The sequence below is a fragment of the Lolium perenne genome, chromosome 4, assembly GCF_019359855.2.
Source record: "Lolium perenne isolate Kyuss_39 chromosome 4, Kyuss_2.0, whole genome shotgun sequence".
Taxonomy (NCBI): Eukaryota; Viridiplantae; Streptophyta; class Magnoliopsida; order Poales; family Poaceae; genus Lolium; species Lolium perenne.
This window is the reverse complement of record NC_067247.2, coordinates 168,117,411-168,140,117: the sequence shown is the minus strand read 5'-3', so window position 1 is coordinate 168,140,117 and position 22,707 is coordinate 168,117,411.

Here is a 22,707-nt window from a genome sequence, read left to right as displayed (position 1 = left end):
TGTCTCATGTCAGCTTGCAGGATTCCATCAACCCTAAGCCCCTATCGGAGGGCATTGGCGAGGAGTACCCTCGACAATTGGCGCCGTCTGTGGGAAACCTATCGGCACAAGATCGGACATCGGCTGAACCCGTCATGACATCGGCAGCTTCATCAACACCGTCATCGCCTCGTCTGGGAAGCCCGATTCGTTTCGGCTCCTACGAATTCACCCCACATAGCGATTCATCTCGCTTGACTTTCTCCGGCCTACAAGGCAACATGGAGATGACTTTCGGGAGCGTCCACTACAACGCCAACTCAGAAGGAATCCTTCGGCTTCTGGAATCTCCCATCTCCAGATCGACGAGTCCGAGCGCGTCATCATCACTCGACCTTTCGGCAGGCCCGACAAGCCCATTGAGTCCGTCCGCGCCTTCGACTCCTCGTTCGGCATCCTCTATGTCGGTCGGATCTGATGATCCCACGTCCTCGGAGCTAACCTCGTACTACTGCATGAACTGCGACACCAGGCACGGGCTGGGGTCAAGCGACACGCCGTTCATCTGCAATGCCTATTATTCATCGGGAGAGGACATCATCGGAAGCATCACCCAAGGAGACACCCGAAGAGTGGCGCCCCTCCAAGTCTATGTCGCTAACAGGGGAGACGAAGAACGCACCCCTCGTTCCAGCAGGCGAGCTAGTTTTGAAAACAGCGCCAGTAACAACAACAGCGACCACACCATCGCAGAGGAGGAGTGGGCAGCAGCCAAGGCAGCCGTACTTAACAACACACCGCTTCCGGCGGGAACCACAGTTGGCACTCTCAATGCTTACCGCTCCATATTGGAGAAAAATCGGGAGCGCCTATCTAAGGAGCAAGCCACTCTCGAGAAACGCCTATCTGCGGCAGACCGATCCAGCGAGCGACGGAGGGGTTCGCAGGGAAGCGCCTCCCGAAGTACCCACGGAGGCAAACATCGACCAAGAATGTCCAGGCTTTCGGAAGATGATGCAAGGGAGATAACGTCAAACCTGACTAAGTCCTTTATGACTACGGACACCGCGGGCATGCCACGGCCAAAAACCATCGCGGGAGCAACAGCCAACCTCGCAGCATACCTCATTAATCAGCGTCCCGAAGGATCAATGGCTCAGGCTCACCGTGGCGCCTTAGAAAGCCTCGCGATATTAGGAGACAATCTAGTTCCACGAAAGGAGAAGACCACGTTGCAGGCCAGCGGCTCAAAGCATCGCGCAAGAGACGCTCGGGACGAAATTACTCAGAGTAGGATCGACAAAGCAAGGCGACGATGCGCCCTCAGAGAGGAATTCGACAGCGATTCTTCGGATGAGACCCAGGAGAACGACGGCGAACTTAGGGGAGCCGATTGTTTAAGCTACAAAATTTGGGAGGCGATGCCACCTAAGAAGTTCAAACCCACCCCTACCGATGCCGCCAAGTACGATGGGCAGCAGGAGCCGAGATCCTGGATAGAGGATTATCTGCAGACGGTGATTCTGCAAAAAGGAAACCAGATAGCAGCAATGCAGTGCCTGCAGCTTTACCTAAAGGACTCAGCACGAGCCTGGCTGAGAGGTCTGCCGAAGGGTTCCATCAAGTCTTGGGACGACCTAGTAGAAGCCTTCGTCGCCAACTTCCAAGCAACCTACAAAAGGCCCGTCGGGATTGAAGAGTTACGACATTGCCAGCAAAAACAGAAGGAGTCGATGCGCGCATACATCGGGAGATTCACCAAGCTCCTGAACGCTGCGGAAGACGTATCTGTCGACAGAGCAATCGACGCCTTCAGTGATGGCATCCGACGTGAAAGTTATATAGAAGAACTTGGACGAAAGAAGCCGAAAACCATAACCAAGTTAATGGAAATCGCCAACAGCTGGGCCGATGGCGAAGACAACGTTCGTAAGCCACGACAGCGCAGCGACGACGAAGAAGATGACCAGCCGAAGCATGATTCGGGGGGTCGAAGGGATCGCAACAAGAGGAGGAAGAACCGCAGCTACGATGACAACAACTTGGTGGCTGCAGGCTACTCTGATCGGCAGGATGATCGGTACGATGACAGGCGAGATGATCGACAGGACGGTAATCAGAACAACTCTGGGAATCGTGGCAAATTTAAACCACGACAACACAGAACTCCAGAATTACCCTACGCTGAGCAGATCAACGCCCCCTGCTACCTGCATTCGTATACCGATTCCAAGGATGGCAAAATAAAGTCTAGCCATCTGCTCAGGGACTGTCGGCGGTTCATCGATATGCATAAACTCATCCAGCAGGCAGGCCAGCAACAGCTACCACCGCCACCACCGCCACCCCCACCGCAACACCAGGTCCAACAAGCTCAACCTCATCAACCCAACGAGGCATTTCCACCACCATGCGGGCAGATGAGTATGATCCACAGGACAGGCGTCTCAAGGAGAGAAATGAAGAAGCTCACCCGAGAAATCAACCTGGCAGAAAGCGTCATGGCAAACATCCCTGAGTATGTCGAGTGGTCGTCTCAGAACATCACGTTCAGCCGAGCGGATCACCCGATGACTATACCAAAACCAGGACACGCTGCCCTAGTGGTTGAAGCGCAGATAGGAGGGTTCAAGATGAGCAAAGTCTTCATGGACGGAGGAAGTGGACTCAACTTGATATTCCTTGACACAATTCAAAGTATGGGGATCACCATGAGAATGTTAGAAGAGTCAGATACCCGCTTCCATGGGATCCTCCCTACTTCACCGGCGTACTCTCTTGGCAAAGCATACCTGAACGTTGTCTTCGGCAAACCCGACAATTTCAGGAAGGAGAAGATCGAGTTTGAAGTCGTGAACTGGGAATCACAGTACCACGCCATACTCGGGAGACCAGCTTATGCCAAGTTCATGGCTGTGCCACACTATGCATACCTCAAGCTGAAGATGCCTGGGAACAACGGGACGAACATCACAGTCTATGGAAGTTTCTCACGCTCGGACAATTGTGATCGTGATTTCCAAAGGATTGCTGCAAAATTTGGGCCACAACGGGAAACTGTCGACCCTCCGCCCAAACTGACGATACGAGAAATCAAGGAGGAAAAACTCGACCGAGAAATCAAGAAGAAGCCAGCCAACCTTGCCCTTGAAGCCTCGGCAGCAAAAGCTTCGGCAGTACAAGCTTCGGCAGTTGCCGATGCAGAAGATATAGGAGGCAGCAAGGCACTGACAATAGCTGCCCAAGCCCCTGGCGAAATCAACAACGCTGCAGGAACCACTAGCATGACGAAGAAATCAGAAGATGCTGCTGAAGATGAGAAGAACCCCTTCCTTGATAAAGCACTTCCTTAGTCTTTAAATTTTTTTCCTTTACTTTACACAGGGCCTCCCTTTTTCGCCCTCTAGTTTCGTATTTACCCTATCAATGAGCACTTAAGTTTCGATTCTTGTTAAGCAGTGCAGTAATTTAAAGCATCTGTGACCACGCCACCGTGAACCTTGCTTACAAGTAACAGTACAACGTAACGCGCGGCAGAAGATCGCGCCCCAAGGGAAAAACTTCTACGAGTGCTTCAAAGAAAAACAAGGACATTAATCCTTCCCTCTGCTTCAGATGCCTCTACGAGTGCCGCAAAAAGCAAGAGTTTGGAAAATATAAAACAACCCACGTTCGATATTTCACTTATGAAAATATCAAAGAACAACGGGCTAATTGGCAGAATCATTGCACCCGAAATATTTGGGAGTGACTGTCGAAACTTACAATCGGTTGAAAGCAAAGTTGCGCATACAACAGGTTTAGCAAAACCTGCAACATGAGCTGATCACTCATAATGATTTGTTGACCAACCAATATACAACGGGCAATTAAGATTTTCTCCTTCAAAAATTTGCTAACGGCACGGTGAAAATACATATTCATGTATTAACCAAGTAACAAATTTCGGCTTAACAATCCTAACACTTGGATGGATTAGCCAATGCAATTCATTTTACAAAAATAACTTTACACCCTAACGTCACCCTTGCGGAGTTTCCCTTTCTTCAGGTACATTTGACTCCTCCTCAAGCCTGTCGACAATTATATTGGCGGGCACTAAAACCTTCGGGTACAGTTCTTCAAAATCACCAGTTGCGTTGGCGATAGATAGCAAACATGCCGAGGGATAACGAGCAAGCACAAGGGCAAGCGTACACTTGGCCCCTGCGAAAACTTGAGCTCGCACCAAGTCCCGAACCTTCTTGGCGTTTCCGAACTCGGACATCAAAGTCAAAAGCGTGGGGGGAACTGCATTCAAAGGAAACATTGTCTTCCAAACCACCCTCATAGCCTTGTAGCACTTATCAAAGAATTGGTGGACTTGTTGAACCCGATCCTGAAATTTTGCAACAGCCGAAGCCTTCGAGTGATCCCGCCAGAAAATCTCTTCGGATGAGGAAAGCTGGGTTAAAGCATGCACTCGCTCGTGTATCCGCTTGTTCTCTTCCGCACGGTTCAGCGCTATGACTGGCAAAAGAATCAGTAAAGAGTTAGGCAAGGTGTCATTGACGAAAGGGCAAAGGAATCAGGAAACTTACAGTTTAAACTCTCAGTAGCTTTATGCAGCTCAGCAAGAGTGTACCGTTCCACGTCGGCTGCAATCTCGCTCTTCTTATTGACAATAGCAGCTAAGGCATAAGTGCTGCGCAGGTCCTTTTCCATCTGCGTAATCCGATCCTTCATACGCTGGATCCGATCACTTTCAGGAAGAGCACCCGAAGAGTCATCAACAAATGAGGGCACTGGGAAGACCTGCAGGAAACACCGTTACAAAAAGATGATGGACATGGTACAGCTGAGCATCCGAAGTAACTCCCATCGGGAGAAGTACAAGAAGAAATATCATAACAAAAGTGTGCTAACAACATTGCTAGCACGGAGTTTATTACAAGCATAAGTTTTGTGGCAGAACAATGTTTCACATCAGCTCAAGCATAAGTTTGCTACAAGAATCAAGGGGCTTGGGTCTGAGTTGATAAACTGGGTCCAGCCGACGATTTCCTTGATGAAACCAGTTCAAGGAGCTGGCGGGCACAAGTAAGGGCAGACGCTTTAAAAGCGCTTAGATCAACAAGCTGCCCGTCTTGCTCTTTCGGCAGCTCCTTGGTCATCCCTTCAATGTCACCCTTAAAGCCGTAACCCATCATAAGCTGGAAGGCAAGGACAGCACCATAAGTGCGTGATGTACGCTTGAATACCTCGATAACCTCCTTGGTGTCAACCACGAAGGTATCGACCAGCTGCCCCAGGGTTTTCTCCTGCTTGATCTTGGGGAAAATCATCGAGTGCATCCGCTCCAGGGCACCCTTCCCCTTTACAAGAAGCTCCCGCGTAAGCTGGTGGGAGGCAAGAATCATCGACACAGCATTTGCTGGAGAGTTGTTTGGAACTCTGTCCAGGGCATCAACAGGGATATTCGCCGCTTCTGCAGGGAAAAGAAAGAAAGAAAAGCACATTGGCAAAAGGATCGAATCCACAAGTACATCAATCGACAGAGGTGTATAAAAATTACCAAGTAAGGCCAAAGAAGACTGACGAAGGACTTCATCCTTTTCGGCTGCCCGAGCTTCAGCCATCAGCCTAGATGCTTCCTCCTCCTTCAACTTCTCTTTCAGCTTGCCCAGCTCCACCTTCAGAGAGTCAACCTCTTGGCGAGCCTCGGCAGCTATCTTGACTGCGCCATCCAATTTCAAGGAGGAAGATTTGACTTCCTCTTGCAGCCGAGCCTTGTCAGCTTCCAGAGAAGTGAATTGGGAGGCAAAGGCCTCCAAAGAGGAAATAACGCCTCGCAAGTCCTTAAGAAAGAAGGATATTTTGCCAGGAATTGTCAAGCAAAGCACGCTCCAAGAGATTTGCATCACAGTTAGAAAAAGGCTTACAGAAGGAGGAGTTGCGGTGGCAGCAGCTGGAGAGACGCCTTTCCCTTTGGAAAGGGAAGAAGCAGTCGATGCTTGAGCCATAGGGGCAGCCTTAGGAGCCGAAGCTTCGGAAGCCACTACGACCGGCGAGGCAGCATCAGATTTGGCTTTTTTAGACGGGGGCTCGATAAACCCTTCGTCGCTGCAAAGGTGAAACGTCGACGATGGTTATAAAGAGAGTAAGAAAAGGGCAAAGTATAACTTCAGAAAAGAAACTACTTACATGTCGAAAAGGTCATCTTCATCGGCAAAACCGCCGGTTGATCTCTTCACAGGTGAAGCCCTGGCCTCCTCCGCAGCTGCATCAACAAAGGTATCATGATCAGCGTCGTCATTACGCATTGATCCATCCACGACACCAGCATCATCGGCTAAGGAGGGAAGGCCGGTGTGGGCAACTTCAAAATCTATCGGACCATTGTATTCATCCTCTAGGCCTGTATGCTCGACAGTGTGAAAATCTGCGGGGATTGAGGAGCCTCTCCCTTCAGAAGTATCATCTGGTGAATCATGCATATTTCCAGAAACTATGGGGATCTGTCAAAGAAAATAACAAGTAAGAACAATGGTAATTATGTCGGCTAAGAAAAACGGCATAGTAGGGACATGAAGAAAGAAAAATACCTTTGATGGCGGATGATCAGCATCAAGGGGAGCATAAGAAGAAATCAGCGGAATCGAATCTTCCTGGTTAAAGGAAGTGAGGCGACGGACTTCATCAAGCAACTCCTTTTCCGACAGATTGGCAGCGTTAATCCTAGTTTCATCCTTTGGACCTGAGTACAACCACATCGGGTGAACTCTTGCCATGACTGGTTGGACTCGGCGCTTCAAGAATACCGCTGCCACCTCTGTGCCGATCATAGTTTGGCCGTCAGCCTCTTTGATTCGAAGAAATTTGGCAAATAATTCTTCGGCTGACGCTCTTTCGTCGGGTGAGAGAATATTCTTCCAAGAATTCTTGGGTTTGGCTTCGGAAACATCGGCATAGCAAGGAAGCCGAGATTCGGGTTACAGGGAGTCCTTGATGTAAAACCATTTCAGCCTCCACCCTTACACGGACTCTCTCATTGGGAAATTAAAGTAATTGACCTCTGAACGAGCGACAAACCCTACTCCTCCGGTGACAAAGTACCCATTACTACTGCTGTATCTCTTCACATAGAAGATCTTTTTCCACAGCCCGAAATGAGGTTCGATACCCAGAAACGCCTCGCAAAGGGTGATAAACACAGCAACATGGAGGATTGAGTTGGGGGTAAGTTGCCATAGTTGAATTTCGTACGTTCGCAAGAGATGGAGGAGGAATCCATGAGTGGGGAGTGAAAGGCCTCGGTGAAGGAAAGATAAGAACATCACAGTAAAGCCAGCAGGGGGATCAGGCCGAGAAATCGCACCTGGAAGGATCACATCTCCCACATCGGAAGATATCAATCCTAGGCTTCGGGATCTCTTCTCATCACGCTTGGTGACGGTTGATGGTACCCAGTCTCCGGGCTTGACCATTGAGCTCGACGGCGCTGGCGGCGCCGGAGCTGGGGGAGGAGCGCCCGGAGCGCTCCCCTTCGGAAGAGAAGAGGAGGATTTGACGGCGGCGCCTCCGCTGGTGGAGCTAGCGGCGGCGGCAGGATTCTTCTTCTTCACCATTGTGAGATCTGATGAAGATTGGAAGAGCTGCGGTGGCGGCGCAGCAGCGGCAAAGGAAGGAAGAAGGGGAAGAATGAGGAGATGCTACGGGAACCGTGGAGGAGATTAGGAGTTTTTCGCCCTTTAGAGATTTTGAGGAGAAGTTAAGAGCTAAGTAAGCACGTGGCGCTTGAAGGAGGGGAGGAACCGGCGGCCCATTATTCCCACGTCGCGCGAAAATTGAGGAGACGCCTCGATCGCCACGCGTGCATTGGTCAAGCCCTAAAAACTGCCCACGCAGAGCTAGGGTGGCCCCGTCAGGTCAAGTCCTGTCAATCGGCCCACAGCAGTTACACGTCAGGTCAAGTCCTGTCAAATGGCCCACAACAGTGACGTCATAAAAAAAACACAGAAGAATCCGAAGGAAAAAATGGAAAGTTATCGGATGAAAGACTTGAGTCTACGCACAGATTGCAAGCATCCGTACCTAGACTCGGGGGCTACTCCCATCGGGAGCGCTGACGCGCACCCGATAAAATGAAGACTCGACAGAATGAACAGTCGAAGGAAGAAGGATTGAGTCTGCACTCGGTTACAAGCGCTTGCACCCAGACACTCGGGAGCTACACTCCCATCGGGAGCGCATGATGCACACCCGATAAAAGTTTTTTGCACTCCAGGATCATGCCCGGGGACTTGATTCTGTGTAGGGTAACGTTGTTTTGCCATCGGCAGTTAACCAACAAAAGTTGGGCACGTTACTTATTATCCTTTGCATAAAGAAAATATATCGGATGACCTATGAAGACCTGTGGAAAACATCGACAGAGGAGAATATTCGAGTGGTACAACTTGAGTCTACGCACGGATTGGAAGCATCCGTACCTAGACTCGGGGGCTACTCCCATCGGGAGCGCTGACGCGCACCCGATAAAATGAAGACGGAGCAAATACAAGATGAACAAAGAACATCAGGAGAAGAACATCAGGAGAAGACATGCATTAGTCTCTACCCGAACTATCTTCGGCTAGATACTCGGGGGCTACTGACGTGGGCACTACCCTTCGTGTAACCAACGTTGTCCTATCCTGTATTGACTAATTGGAGGCCCATGAAGACACTCGAAGGCTAGATGGGCCACCTGGACAGCGCACCGGAGGAAACCTTGGCGGGCAAGGCAAGGAAGCAGCCAAACAAGGAAAGATTAGATCTAAAAAGTACTGTAAACCTAGTCGTACTCGGGTAGGACTCTTGAGACCTGGCCTCCTATATAAAGGCCAGGAGAGGGGCTGCCGAGGGACACGAACAATCTTAGCGATCATAGCCAGCAAAAGCTTAGAGCTAGGTAACCCTAGCGATAGCAATCTCGATGAGATCTCAGCCGAACTATTCGGCACCCCATTGTAACCCATTGTCATCATAATCAAGAACAGACAGGCAGGACGTAAGGGTTTTACCTCATCGAGGGCCCCGAACCTGGGTAAATCGCTCTCCCCGCTTGTCTGTGAACCGATGTCTCATGTCAGCTTGCAGGATTCCATCAACCCTAAGCCCCTATCGGAGGGCATTGGCGAGGAGTACCCTAGACAAGGGGGCCTGCTGCTCTTCCTTATAAAGGTGGCAGTCCTAGGATTTCTCTCGCGCAAAGTGAAGATCGTTCGGATGCTTCTTCCCACCGAGCTTGCTGGATTGTCGTGTTCCGGAAGGTCCTGCCGGCGAAATTGATTGTGCGATCAATGCCTGAAGATTGCTGGATTGGGTGTTTTCGGTCGAGCGGGGCACCCATGTTTTTTATCTGGCCGTTTGGTTCCAGAGGGAGCGCTTCGAAGTTTTGCTGGTTGTTAATATCATGGAGCTTGTTTTCTTTCCATGGTGCTGGCGGAGAAGGTCATGAAAGTCAAGATTGGTGGAAGAGCAATGGTCGTCGTTGCTCCGGACACGATGTTGTGGTGGCATCTCGGCGGCGTAGATGCTTTTTTTGGGGGGAAACCGCCAAGCACGGTGCGGTGTGGTCTAATCTATTGTCGAGTGTAGCGTCTATGTATCAAACTTTCTATGAATAAACTATTCGTGTCGAGTTGTCGATGTTTAATATTTGTCAAAGTTTGAATTTCATTAGAAGTTTTATTTGAAGTTTTGGGGAAAATTCAGGTGATATAAAAACTGAAAAACTAAAAAATATGTGATATACAATTATCTGCTGAAGATGCTCATACGTAGAATTTGGTTCAGCTCTTTTAGCCCAACCGACCCCCCTTATTTTTTTCCTTCGGCCATGTGACCTCCAAGGTGGACCTCCTTTGTAAGATTTGTTATTAAACCGTGTAAGCTGATCATTAGAGCTCCATGCAATGGATACCATGTAGTCACTGGTCTGTGCAAAAACAAAACGTAGTCACTGGTTTGCGCAACTTTGCCATGAAGAGTTGCTGGTATATGCAATTACCTCACACCAGAACGAGTTCTGTGGGTTTATACAGTATATGTCAAGTTTACTGGAATCAACAACCTGCCTCATTTAGATCGGATTAGGACGGAATTAACCTCTCCATGGAGAATTGCTGGGTGGCGGCAGTGCCCGACCACGAGAGATTGAAGAAAGGAAGAAGTCAGCAGGCAGAGAGACAGGGCCAAGCCCAGCAGCAGCCAGGCGGCACGACGTGGGATTTCATGATCCTTCAAGGAAGAGAGGGGGCACTGGAAGGGAATCAGTGGTCGTGGCTGGTGCGCGTGCGTAGAGGGAGGAGTACACTTCTTGGCGAGCAGGACAGGGCGTGGCGACCCGGTCGGTCGGAGCTGGATGAGGAGCTGCGGGCGAGGTGGCGTCGGCCGGGAAGCTGGTGCAGTGCAGAGGACTCGAGCGAGGGGATCGAACGGGGGTGGTGCGCGTCTGCCAGCCAGGTAAGGAATGAATGGATTTTAGAAACTCCGCGTGTGTGTGCACGTCTGGACTCTCCGCTCCTTTTTTTTTTTTTTTGAGAGAAACCACGAAACATATATTAAACAAACCCAGTACAACACACGCGGAATCTAGAAGAAACTAGAGGACACAGGACCGAGAACATTTGCAGAAAAAACCCCCAACAAAAGAAAATTACACAAAAGGGCCTAGATGTCCCTGCAAACACCATCTTCTTCCTCCATCGCCGGATCCGAGCCAGCACCTCGCTATCGCTGGCTTTGTGGGTCGCATGAGAAGCTCCTCGCAAAGAGGAGCGAAGATTTCCGCTGTCGCGCATCGACCGGGGCTCATCCCCATGCTGCAGAACGGATCCCAAATCCGCCGGTCCACACCGATCAAATCGGGTGAGAACGACAGATCTTCCAGCATCGGGCCGCCAACCTGCTCCCGAGCCATCATCCTCACCGAACGGTCGCCGGGGCCACCAACGGAAGCAGCCACCAACCGTCTTCCTCCCTCCTGAACAGGGACTCCAGGCTTCGCGACGGCGCCGGAGGGCACGCCATCGGGACGGGGTCGAAGCCAGAGAACAAAAAGCCCACAAAGCTGCCGTCGCCGCCTCCTCACCGACAGCTTCAAGGCATCCTACTCTTGCCATCCGGGGGTGGCAAGAACCATAGCTCACGAGCTCCTCGGCGAAGCCGAGATGGGGCCGGAGCTGGAGCAATCTTATTGGATGGAGCCACGCCGTCGCCGCCACCAAAACGCAGCCGCCACCAAACCCTAGATCTACCCTATCTACACACCGGACCAAGAACCCCGGGGTTCCCCATCCCTCCCGAGGCCGGAGCGGCCGGCGGAGGGACGAGGAACCCGCAGGCTTGCCGGCGGAGGGAGAGAGAAGACTGGTATCCAGCTCCTTTTTCTTTTGAGATGGAAAAAAAACGTCACTAGCAGGAGGATCGAGCACAACCTGGAGCTTAAAGTTAATTACTTCACCATAGTATGCTTTGATTTATTTTGAACCACACCTGATCTATCTCAGGCCATGGTTAATGTGTGGCGGTTAATCCGGCTTGGTTCATTAATCCATCTTTTCTTTACGACCAAGGGTTGCCTCATTGTTCTCATTTTTATGGACAAGTGCAGTACCCTCAAAAATATTGCTCATAAGATTTTTTTTAATTAATCTCTCATTCAAGAACATGCAGTGTATGTGAGTTTGCAACAATATGCAGGGAATTTGCGATGCAGAAGAAAGTTTGCCGAGACAAAAATAGTTAGATGTTAATGTGTAAATAATGTCAGTGTGTACAAAAAAATAGTACAGTGTTTATCCAGATTTTTTTAAAATGTTTCAGAATGCCTAATGAAACTTTCCTCTCAAAGTGAACCATACCAGGAAAGAAAATGTATTATTCACAATCTTTTCATGAATTATATAATTATATGTCTCAGTTATGCTTTAAATATAACACCGTCAAAATTCTTTCTAATAATCAACTTGCAAATGGTTCATAATGGTGATTTTTTTTGTTTCGAGAACATGTGAATATGTAGGTTATAATGCCTTTTTGCGAGACCTAGAAAATTAATTCAATACGAAATAAGCCGTGGCAACGCACGGGAAAATTTACTAGTCTATACCTAATAATAAAGGAGCTAATGTTTCCGTGGTTCGGTACGTTTGGTCCATCGTCCGTGATTTTCGTACGTCCTGGCGAGGCTATCGATCGTTGGCTTGTCATGGGCGGCGACGCTGAGCAACATCGTGACCGGTCCAAACTAAGTTTCCACACGAGATAGAGTCCTTCTCTTCGTGCCTTCTGAGAGAGTCCATATATATGTGAGGTGCGACAAGCCAAATCGATCAAAAGTTCACGATCGGAATCGCCAGCCAAGATATATCAAGCAGAACCACGGCGACCACCACGACGGCCTAGCGGAAAGTCGACGAGAATGCTCTGACGGCGTGACAGGAGGCGCCTATTTGCTTCTCCTCCCGGCAGGAATTCAGGGACGTCGCCCCGTCGATCGCTTTAGTCTCTGATGTTGGTGATGATGTCGCGTCCGGGCCGGGTGCGCTGGCATGGCGCATGAGATAGAGCTCACCTGGGATTGCTTTCCATTGCCTGGGCAGCACACCTCAAGGATGAGACGTCTAGCGGGGAGGAGCGTGCCGACGCCATGACTGATCTTCTACAACAACCGCCAGGGACAATGGCGTGGCATAGACGACTTCGATGAGAGGACCTGAAAGTTCTTCGCGTTCAACGAGAAGAGCCTTGTGGCGCTGCACCGTAGGCTAGGGCAGGAGACCCAGCGCGGCTGGGATTTTGGCATCTGCCGCCGGAGTGCCGTGACGCCAAGGTTGTTCCCTGTCGTCCTCGACCACCATCTCTGCAACACTGACATGGAGTTTGTCATGTTTTTATCCCCATGTATTTGCTGAGGTTACCGATTTGAGCGCCGACTGAGATCACCCAATGGCTCTATGGTTGTTGTCGTCGTAGTCGCTGGCATGATGGCCGGCTATAAAATCACGATCGATGGCACCTATAAGCAGGAGCAGCGGTAGAGATAAGCGGCAGAAGCAATTGCGATGGCCACGTTGACCAGGCTGTAAGATCGGTGCACGCTTTGGTCATTTAGTTAATGGACTACTTCCAGGCACTGTTGCTGAAGATTTTTGAGGGGTAACAGGTCATTTTTGTTGCTGAAGAAACTACGCATCGATCTGTTTCGAGCCGCCGCCGCCCTATGGTCTCGGCAGGCGGTACGGTCGATCTTGCCACCTGATTCCTGTCGTCTGATAGTGATCCTGGTGGCCGATCGGCCACCTGACTCCTGCCGTCAAAGATTGACCGGCGCTCGGTAGACCTGTGAGTGACTTCTTGTGGCTTACATGTGTGGTTTGATTGGTGAGCTGATGTCAGTAGTGTATAATTCTATCTGTTTTGTATGCGTTTCTAGCTTTGCACAGTGTTGGTTGGTGATGTTCTAGCTTAGTACTTCTAGCTTTCTTGATGAATCAGGATTTTTTTGGTGGTAGCTCAGTCAAACAGCTGGACTTAGCAGCCTGACAAGATACGTAGTACGAAACTATGAGTAGATGGTCACCAAATCGATTACCAAGCAGTGAACAAAATTCACAGCGCCACAATGTGTTATTTTAAACTAATCTGAATTTAAATCAGAGGAAAATGGCAACCTCTACTTCCTTGCCTGGATGAACATTTTTGGTAACATAAAAAGGAAAAACAACATGGGGTTCAAAATAAATTGCATTGCCGATACGAAGAGCTATATTATTATAGATTGGTTTATGACATATTTATTAGAGATTGTGAAATTAAGTTCTTCTTAATTTTCTTTTGCTAATTTTCGGTGCAGGCAGCTCTTCCTTATATATTTTTCGCTTCTCAAACATGTACTACACAAAGTTCATGCAAGGATAAAACGTGTCTTCTTGGTTTCAAATTTAGATGAAAAGATGCTTATTTTTGCACATTAAAAAAAAAATTCACCGGTCTACTTGAATTTTCATGATTAGGTTAGGTTAGCTAATTGATTTCTCGGATAGTGGATTGTTTTCAAAGTGATGCTTTTCCGAAAAGTTCAGAACAATCACGTTGACTTGAGGCATGTCTAAATTGTAGTAGCGGCATGGCTAGACAAGCAAGGAAGATTTTACTCTTTTTTTACTAGCAAAAGTGCATGTGCGTTGTACCGAAGAATCAAATAATCAAATGCTCTATATAGACATTTCTTCTATTTGTCACAATCGTTTATGGTTGTCAGGTTCTCTACTATTCATATTCATAACGAACATAATCACATTTAATAATATGAAATTGAAAGCAGCTTAGTGCACTGACTTGTAATACCTCAAGCGGTGGGTAGTACCTCAGACCGGTGATGATGGTGGACGTCAATTCTAAAAAATATTAAGACATAGGTTCAAACGAATTTGTGGTTACTACAGGTTGGTTTTCCCGTCGCAACGCACGTGCAAATTTCCTATCTATACCTAATAATAAAGGGAGAAGTGTTTCCGTGGTTTGGTCCATCATAATGCGCTTTCGTCCGTTTGCTAGCCATCTAGAGAAGTATTTCACATCATTTCACGGGTGTAGGTCTCGTGGAGGAAAAGAACTCGGATCGGTTAAGGCTCCCGCACGCCAACCGTAATAAGAGATTGATACATACACGAATCGGCCTCTTGTTGCCTGCTTTGATCTTTAAATTTGGGGCGATCGATCTGGATCCAAGCTTAGCAACGAAATCGAGACATGTTCCAAGACAGACCGATCAGTCGTCGAGTTCTTCCACATCGTTATGCGCTCGCCTCCGACGTGCTGATCTCGCTTCTCGATGGCCGCTACTACGAGCTACACCGCTACTGGGTTGGTCGATATACACGGAGATCGCGCTGCTCGGGGACGCGAAGCATCCCAAGCCGCCGGGCGGCGATACGCTCGGCGAGCTGCCGAAGAAGAAAGACCGCGAGGGCGTCACGGTACTCATGCTCTCGTCTGGGCCTGGGGACGACCGAACCCCGATCGGCGTGCTCAAGAAGGATGGCTTGATGGCGACGCATGACGAGGACCCAATGAACTACTTCCAAGGCAATGATGCGCACCGCATGCTCTACGCATACGACTCCTTCAGCATCGGCCACGAGACCACGACCTGCAGATCTCCGCAGTGTTCATGGCGGACCATGAGCTTCATAGGCGGGCTCGACCTCTGTGATGTCGCGGGCGTTCCAGAAGGTCAGGAACCCCATCGATCGGCCACCACCAACGAAATATGGGAAGGGCTGTACTGACTGCGCCATGATTTATTTATGCTAATGGAGTAATGGTAGTTATATATATCCATCCATTAGACTATCAGTGTGGGTGCTGCGCGCATGACCAAAGTGGATTTTTTTAGATTTTTTTTAGAGTAAGTGGATTTTTTTAGATGCTCCTCCCCGATCTCGACAAGCTAGGAAACCAAGCCCATGACTCCTCCTCAAAAAGACCAGTCGATACTCCTCCCCGATCTCAACAAGGAAACCAATGTGCCCATCACTGCTCCTCATAAAGACCGGTCGATGCCCCCTCCAGGCACCAGGGAACTCTTACATCGGCGCCAGCCGGCTCGCCTCCTAGCGTCCAAGCGGTGCCACGAGACTGGGGACGATCCGCGGCAGGAGCTGCAGCGTGCCAAGGTCAGCAACGATGGCCATGGCCTTCAGCACGAAGGTGGCATTCCTTGAGCACTCTTGGATGTCGCAGATGCCCACGAGATCGATACAGCGCGCGCAGAGGTCGGTGATGGCCATGTCCACCTCCTTTAGCATGAAGGGGGCATCCCTTGAGCAATACCGAATGTCAGATGTTGCAGGTGCCATACGTGCGCCTACCACGATGGCTGCCTTCTGGCCGCTCGGCTGCGGTGAAACCAATGCACTCATGACTGCTCCTCATAAAGACCGGTCGATGCCCCCTCCAGGCACCAGGGAACTCTTACGTCGGCGCCAGCCGGCTCGCCTCCTGGCATCCAAGCGGTGCCACGAAATTAGGGACGATCCGCGGCAGGAGCTGCAGCGTGCCAAGGTCAGCAAAGATGGCCATGGCCTTCAGCACGAAGGTGGCGTTCCTTGAGCACTCTTGAATGTCGCAGATGCCCACGAGATCGATACAGCGCACGCATAGGTCGGTGATGGCCATGTCCGCCTCCTTGAGCATGAAGGGGGCATCCCTTGAGCAATACCGGATGTCAGATGCCGCAGGTGCCGTACGTGTGCCTACCACGATGGCTGCCTTCTGGCCGCTCGGCTGCGGTGACCGCATGTCAAGGATCATGGCCATCATGCGGAGGAGCCCCTCGGCGTACGTTGGGGCCGGCCGTGGATAACACTAGAATGCTTGCAGCGGAGAGGCGGTCGAGGATGAACATGGCCCATGGATCTTTGGGAAGGCGTCGGGTTGAGCGCGTTGCCTTGTGTTGATCGGGAGGTTCAGGCGCATCCCGTAGACTGCTGCGACAGGGTACAACGCTGTCAGGTCAGGGTCCTGGCCCTGCTGGAGCTCCTCCGCGTGGGCATGCGCCGAGGCGCCGCGGGTGACAAGGGATTAAGTTACCAATGCCTACGGATTGTAGACTAGGGTTTAGTTGGAAGTAGAGGGCAAATAGATCTCGAGGGTTTCAGCCGAAAAGTACTCGACGAATAAGAAACTAGGGTTATGTTGACAATGGATTCGATCCTCTCTTTGTCCCTCGACTCCCCCTTATATAGGAGGCGGAGCCGAGGGTGCCGTGTTACACAAGTTCACAGATTCCAGGAGACTCTCTGAGTTCAACCCGTAAAATTATAAGTCTCTATATTTGCTAATACAACTCCATCTTCCTTAACAACTAATTGGGCTTCCGAACTTCATATTCTTCGACTTGTGGGCCTTTAGTAAACCCCGGGTACCATCTTCGGCAGGCCCATTGGGGATGCCTATGTCAGTAGCCCCCGAGATTTTGCTTGAATCAAAGAATCAAGGAAAATCTCCAACTTCATAATCATCATATAACTTCTTCGAGTCATCATATTTTTTTAAAATAAACAGTCATATATTGTACATGGATAACGGTAATTGGGGCTAGTTCATCTGACGGATCAGGTACTAGTTAACTGCTCTAGTGGCAATCCGCAAAGACCTACTTCAAGATCACGTCCCTGGACATGATCTCGGGATACTGGCGTAACTCGACATGTGCCGCTTAAGGTCTTACCATATGCCGAGTTCCAGTCATGTTTTATCGGGTACCTAACGCTTCTGTTAGGATTTTTCTTCGTATCTGTTGATACGGAACAAAGTAGCGAGCCATCGTCGGAGATGGTGCCACGCCGCTCAGGACGGATCCGGGGACTTATCTTCGCAGAGTTTTGCGGCATTCAGAGATTATTCGCGACAGAGGCGCTCTGAGAATATATTGTCGAGTGTTTTTTCGGCTGTTGGAATAGCACATTTATTCGAGTCAACGAATGACTTATCTTGCCTTCCCGATGGGAGTATATGGAGAGTTATTTGTATAACTCGAAATATGCTCATTATACTCTTTAGAATTTCATCGGGCACGCGAACAGTGTTCCCGATGGGAGTAGCCCCCGAGGCTACAGCCAAGGACTTGTACTTGGTTGTAGGCTCAACACTTTAACGCCTTATGTCGCTATATTGTCATCTTTCTTGAGTTCTTTTGTTTCTCTCGGGTGCGCGACCAGCGCTCCCGATGGGAGTAGCCCCCGAGGCTATGGACAAATGCTTGCATTTGATCATAGGCTCTCGCCGTTTCTATTTTTCCCATACTCGAAATTTCCTTTTTTCAAAAGTAGCCCCCGAGCATTTGATCAAAAACTTGTATTTGACCAAAGGCTCTCGAAATTATCATCACTTATATTTTTCACCGGTCTTCATATCATCACTGTCGAGAATTTCTTCTGTCAAAGTGACATCAATGCTGACGTTAGCCACGACCTCTATATCTGAGAAACACGAGCTCTGTCCTGTCACTGACGGGTGGACCCAAAATCTGCGGCAGTTTGACACGTTGCACAAGTGGGGGCACACGTCCTCCACTTTTTCTGGCACGCGCGCTGTAGCTCCTGTCCAGTTCCATCCTCGTGAAAATACAAATTTACCCCTTAAGCCACGTGTAACCCATCAAGTTCATTACTGCTCCATCCAACGATGCGTCGATTTGCAAGCTTCCTATAAAGGATCGTCTTCCTCCTCTGTTCGCCGCTTCGCTGCGCCGCACCTCTGTTCTCTCTCCAAAAATCCCCCACTGCGCCCAAAACCTCCTGAGCTCAACTACACTCTCGCGCGCGCCTACGCCATTGTTGATGACACCACGCGAAGACTCACAAGGCACAGCATACCTGAATCAAAGATGGTGGCGCAAGATCTGGGAGCAGCAAAGTGGGAGAGATCCAAAATCTCCAATCAAGACATCAACCTGATGAAGAAGTTTGGGTTGATGAAGAAGAAAGATGCGCTGCGCTTCCCCAACGAGGAGAGCTACCCGATGCCTCCTATGGAATATCGGGTTAGCTTTGTTGACCATTTGATCCGCGGCCTTTCTGCTCCCATCCACGATTTCCTCCGTGGTTTGCTTTTTGTGTATGGGTTGCAGCTTCATCAGCTTACTCCCGATTCCATCCTCCATGTGTCTATTTTCATCACACTTTGCGAGTGCTTCCTCGGAGTCCATCCTAATTGGGCTATGTGGAAGCGCATCTTCTGCCTCCGCCGCAATGGCTCCCACAACATCGCCTACAACATAGGCGGTTTTTTTATTTGCGTTCGCCCTGATGTCGAATATTTTGACGTCAAATTTCCCGACTCTGTCCAAGGGTGGCGCAAAAAATGGTTGTACGTCCACGAGGAATGTCCTAACTCGGTGGAGTATAACATCGCCCCCTTCGATGGAGGTGCCGATATTCTTCGCCGCCGATCCTGGGATGCTGAGGCCACCAATGAAGAGAAAACGGCGACAGAGGCACTGATGACCCGTATCCGCGAGCTCCAAAATACTCGTGGCAAAGAACTGCCGGGTATCCAAATTACAGCATATTTCCTTAGGATTAGAGTGCAGCCTCTTCAGGCTCGCAAGAATCCTCTCTGGATGTACACTGGCGATGAAGATGTCGACCGGCTCTCCTAGGATCTCGCAGTGAATGACTTGGAAAAGCTTGTCCGAAGAATCTCATCGCTTAGCAAGAAAGATCCATCCTCCTGTCGCGTGGAGCCGTATAGCGGTGCCAACGCCCTCCCCAAGGTAATTTATCCTTGTCCTTACTATTACTTTGTCGGCCGCTATTTTTAACATTCGTCGTCTGCTTTTTTGCTGGCTTCCCTAATGTAACTTACTGTCGATATATGTTGTCTTCATGTAGAAACATCAAGTTTTATCTTCTCTCCCCCCCTCTTCCTGAAGGCGGGAAGTCGAAGAACGAACTGTTGTCGCCGATGAAAACCAGGGCACTTCTCGCCCTGAGAGCGAAGTTGCGGGTTCTCACAAATCCGTGGCTTCCTCTGAAAGAGAAGTTGATTCCGAGGTTTCCGAATCTATGCATTCCCTTCCCTCTGCTGCTTCTCCAACGAACAAGCGGAAAAGGGATGAAGTCGCAGATTCCGGTACCTCCAAAGCTGAAAAGTCCTCTCCCGAGGAAACTTCACCCGAAGAGGAGGAAAAACCCTTCAACCCTTACGATGATTCCCTTGTCAGTTCGTAAGTTTCTTCCGCCTTTTCCTTTTGCATCCGATATTATTGCCTGTTTTTGTTTTCTTATGTTTTGTCCCTGATGCACAGTGGCGACGAGGAGGAAAATCCTCCTGTTGACGTGACTGCTCGAACAAGCACGTCTCGTACTTTGGTTATCTCCGAGGCTTGCCCTGAAGCGGACGAAACCTCTCCTCCTCCACAAAATACAGAACATCCGACTCCTACCGCAAGCCCCCGTGCCCCATCACCGAAAAGAGCAAGGCTTGAGCTAGGTAACGAGTCGAGTCTCTTAGCTGGTAGCTCTGCAACTCATTCGATGGACGATGTAAGAACTTTTGTCTTTATGTTTATTTTGCTATTGAACTTCTTCCCTATGCCAATTTTCTCATCCGTGCTTTTTTGCAGCCTTTGATGAAGGAATTTATTCTTCTTGGTACCCAATTTGTCGGGTACCGTGACAATGCTAATAAATTGAAAGGTATTCTTTTCTTGCTTCTTTTTCCTTTGATGGATTGGTCCCTACTGTTTTTGCTGTAACATTGTTGTCTTTATTTGCCAGAATCCCTTTCTGAATCCACCAAGCGTGTTGATGACCTTGCCGCGAAGCTTGAGCAAAGCGAAAAATCTCGCAAAAAAGCTGAATCTGATGCTGCCACTGTCGAGGGTCTTCGAAAAAGACTTCATGATGCGGAAAGTGCCCTGAGCAAGAACATAAACCGACAAACTGCTCGCGAGGAAGAAATCATCGGTCGCTTGGAGTCGCAAAATCGACGTTTTGTTAGTAAGTGCTTCGACCATCTTGATTCTTCGTGAACCTTGTTGTTCTTGTGCATTTGTTGACATCCTGAATTTTGTTTCAGCAGGAAAAATGCACCAAGACTTTGATCTTGAGAATCCTGAAGATGATCGCCTTCTTGATGCGCTTTCTCTCCTTGAAATCTATGGAGATGAAGTACGCCAAAGCATTGCTGATGCCAAGTCAGCATTTTCTCGGCTGTTCCCCTACTTCTTCGCGAAGAAAGAACAACCCGACACCTTCGCTGCACTGGCCAAGCACTTCATCCCTGAAGAAGATCTTGGGCTAGGTCTTCGGCAAGAGGGCTTAAAGATTGGCGTTGAAGGCACCATTGCTTTGGTTGCCGAAAGCCAACAAAATGTCAACTGGGCGAAGGTTGGTGACGTCAAGAAGATGGAGATGAAGAGGTGGCAATCTTTGATTAAAGCTGCCAAGCCAAACTCGAAGAAGATCCTCTCCTTCCTCAGATGTAAACCAACTCCTTCCCCTAGCTCGACAAAGCCGGAGGTCAAGTAGACCGTCTTGTCCTTGTCTTTTGCTTTGTTCTTTTTCTTTTGTCGCTGTCGCTGTAGTAGCCTTGTCGACAGCTGACCATTGGTTCACTAGGGACCCTCTTTTGTAATGCTCATGTAAATATGTGAATGAATCAATGAAAATCTATTTTTCTCAATTATTGATATCGAAATTTTTTCCTTTCCAGTTGATTTTTGACAACTATACCGCTGTGCCTCGTCCTTCGGATGCATTACCGACCACGTCCTACTCGAGAAAAACTTGTGTGGACGAGTTTATCGAAAGTTCGTCGAGTGCTGGTCAAATGGAGGATTTGAACGAACTTCGACAACAACTTCAGTCAATGAAGAAACATGCTCTCGTGATAATTGAGCAGTCTCGAAGATCCTCTGAGAAGGAAAAACTTGCCCTTCAACAGGCTCAGGAGGCCTTGGCACTGAAGGAAACCGCGGTTACTGAAGCTGCAGAAGCTACTTCGCGAGAAGAGTATATGCTTCAACTGATGAATGAATCTAGTTTGAATATGACGGGTACACTTTCTTACTGACTTTTTCAACTGCTATCCTCCTCTCTTTTCTATTTACTTTCTGCTGATGCTTCCGTTGGATAGGGTCTTTTGTGGATACTGCTGCCGAAGACCAGCGTGTTGAGACTCGATCTAATGTGCTGCTCAAGCTTGCACTGCAACATGGTTCTAACTTCTGGGCTTCGCCTGAATGTACCCGACAAATCGTCAGATTTCAAGATTGTGCGGGTCAAGTTTCCGACTTTCTTGACTTCTGCACAAGGACATTGGCTTTAGTTTATAACACCATGTTTCCACGCAATCCTCCGCCAGAAACTCTCCCTTCTCTGATGGAAAAATTTCGGGATGCTCCTAGGATCCATGATTTTGTGCGGGCCCAACTGACTGTTGGCGCAAGATCTGCTATGATTATGTTGCAAGTCTGCTACCCAAAATTAGACATGACCAAGATTGTCGCCAAGTGTCAAGCTAGACTCACTAAAAGGAGGAGGAACATTGATAAGATCTACGATGTTGTGACCCCTGTAGCTGAGGAGATGATGGATGAATTACTTCGGCTAGATTCTGAATTCTTCACAAGAGGTAGCTATGCCGAACATAGGACTGGTGCTGCAAGCAATGAGAGGGTAAACATAGATGACATAATAGGTGATAACTGAAATTTTCTTTTCTCTTGCCGAATTTTTCTTGATAGTGAAGATATGTATATTGTAAGCACAATCTATATTGTAAAACAACTTGTACGTTTATTGCTTCATCCAGCCATCGAGCTTTTATTGGCCGGTGCTTATATCTTTATTGGTTTGCGAGCTATTTTTGCGCCAAGGCGAATAACTGTATTTCGCGGAAGTTATATATATTGTTACTGCGGGTTGTGAGCCCCCGAGCCTGTCGACGAAAAAGATGTATATCACCAATATCTTTATTATATTGCAGCACCGCGAGCCCGCCTCATTAAAAACCTTTCAGCCCCACTCGGTGCCCTGAAAGGAAAAGAGTGCGTCTGAAAACTCGCGGGCGTTTCAGTACATTGTATGTTTACAGGGAAGTCTATATTTCGACTTTAGGCGTAAAAATGCCTAAGTTGCGCCATGTTCCAAGGATTTGGCTCGTCGACTCCTATCTTCTTGTCCTTTA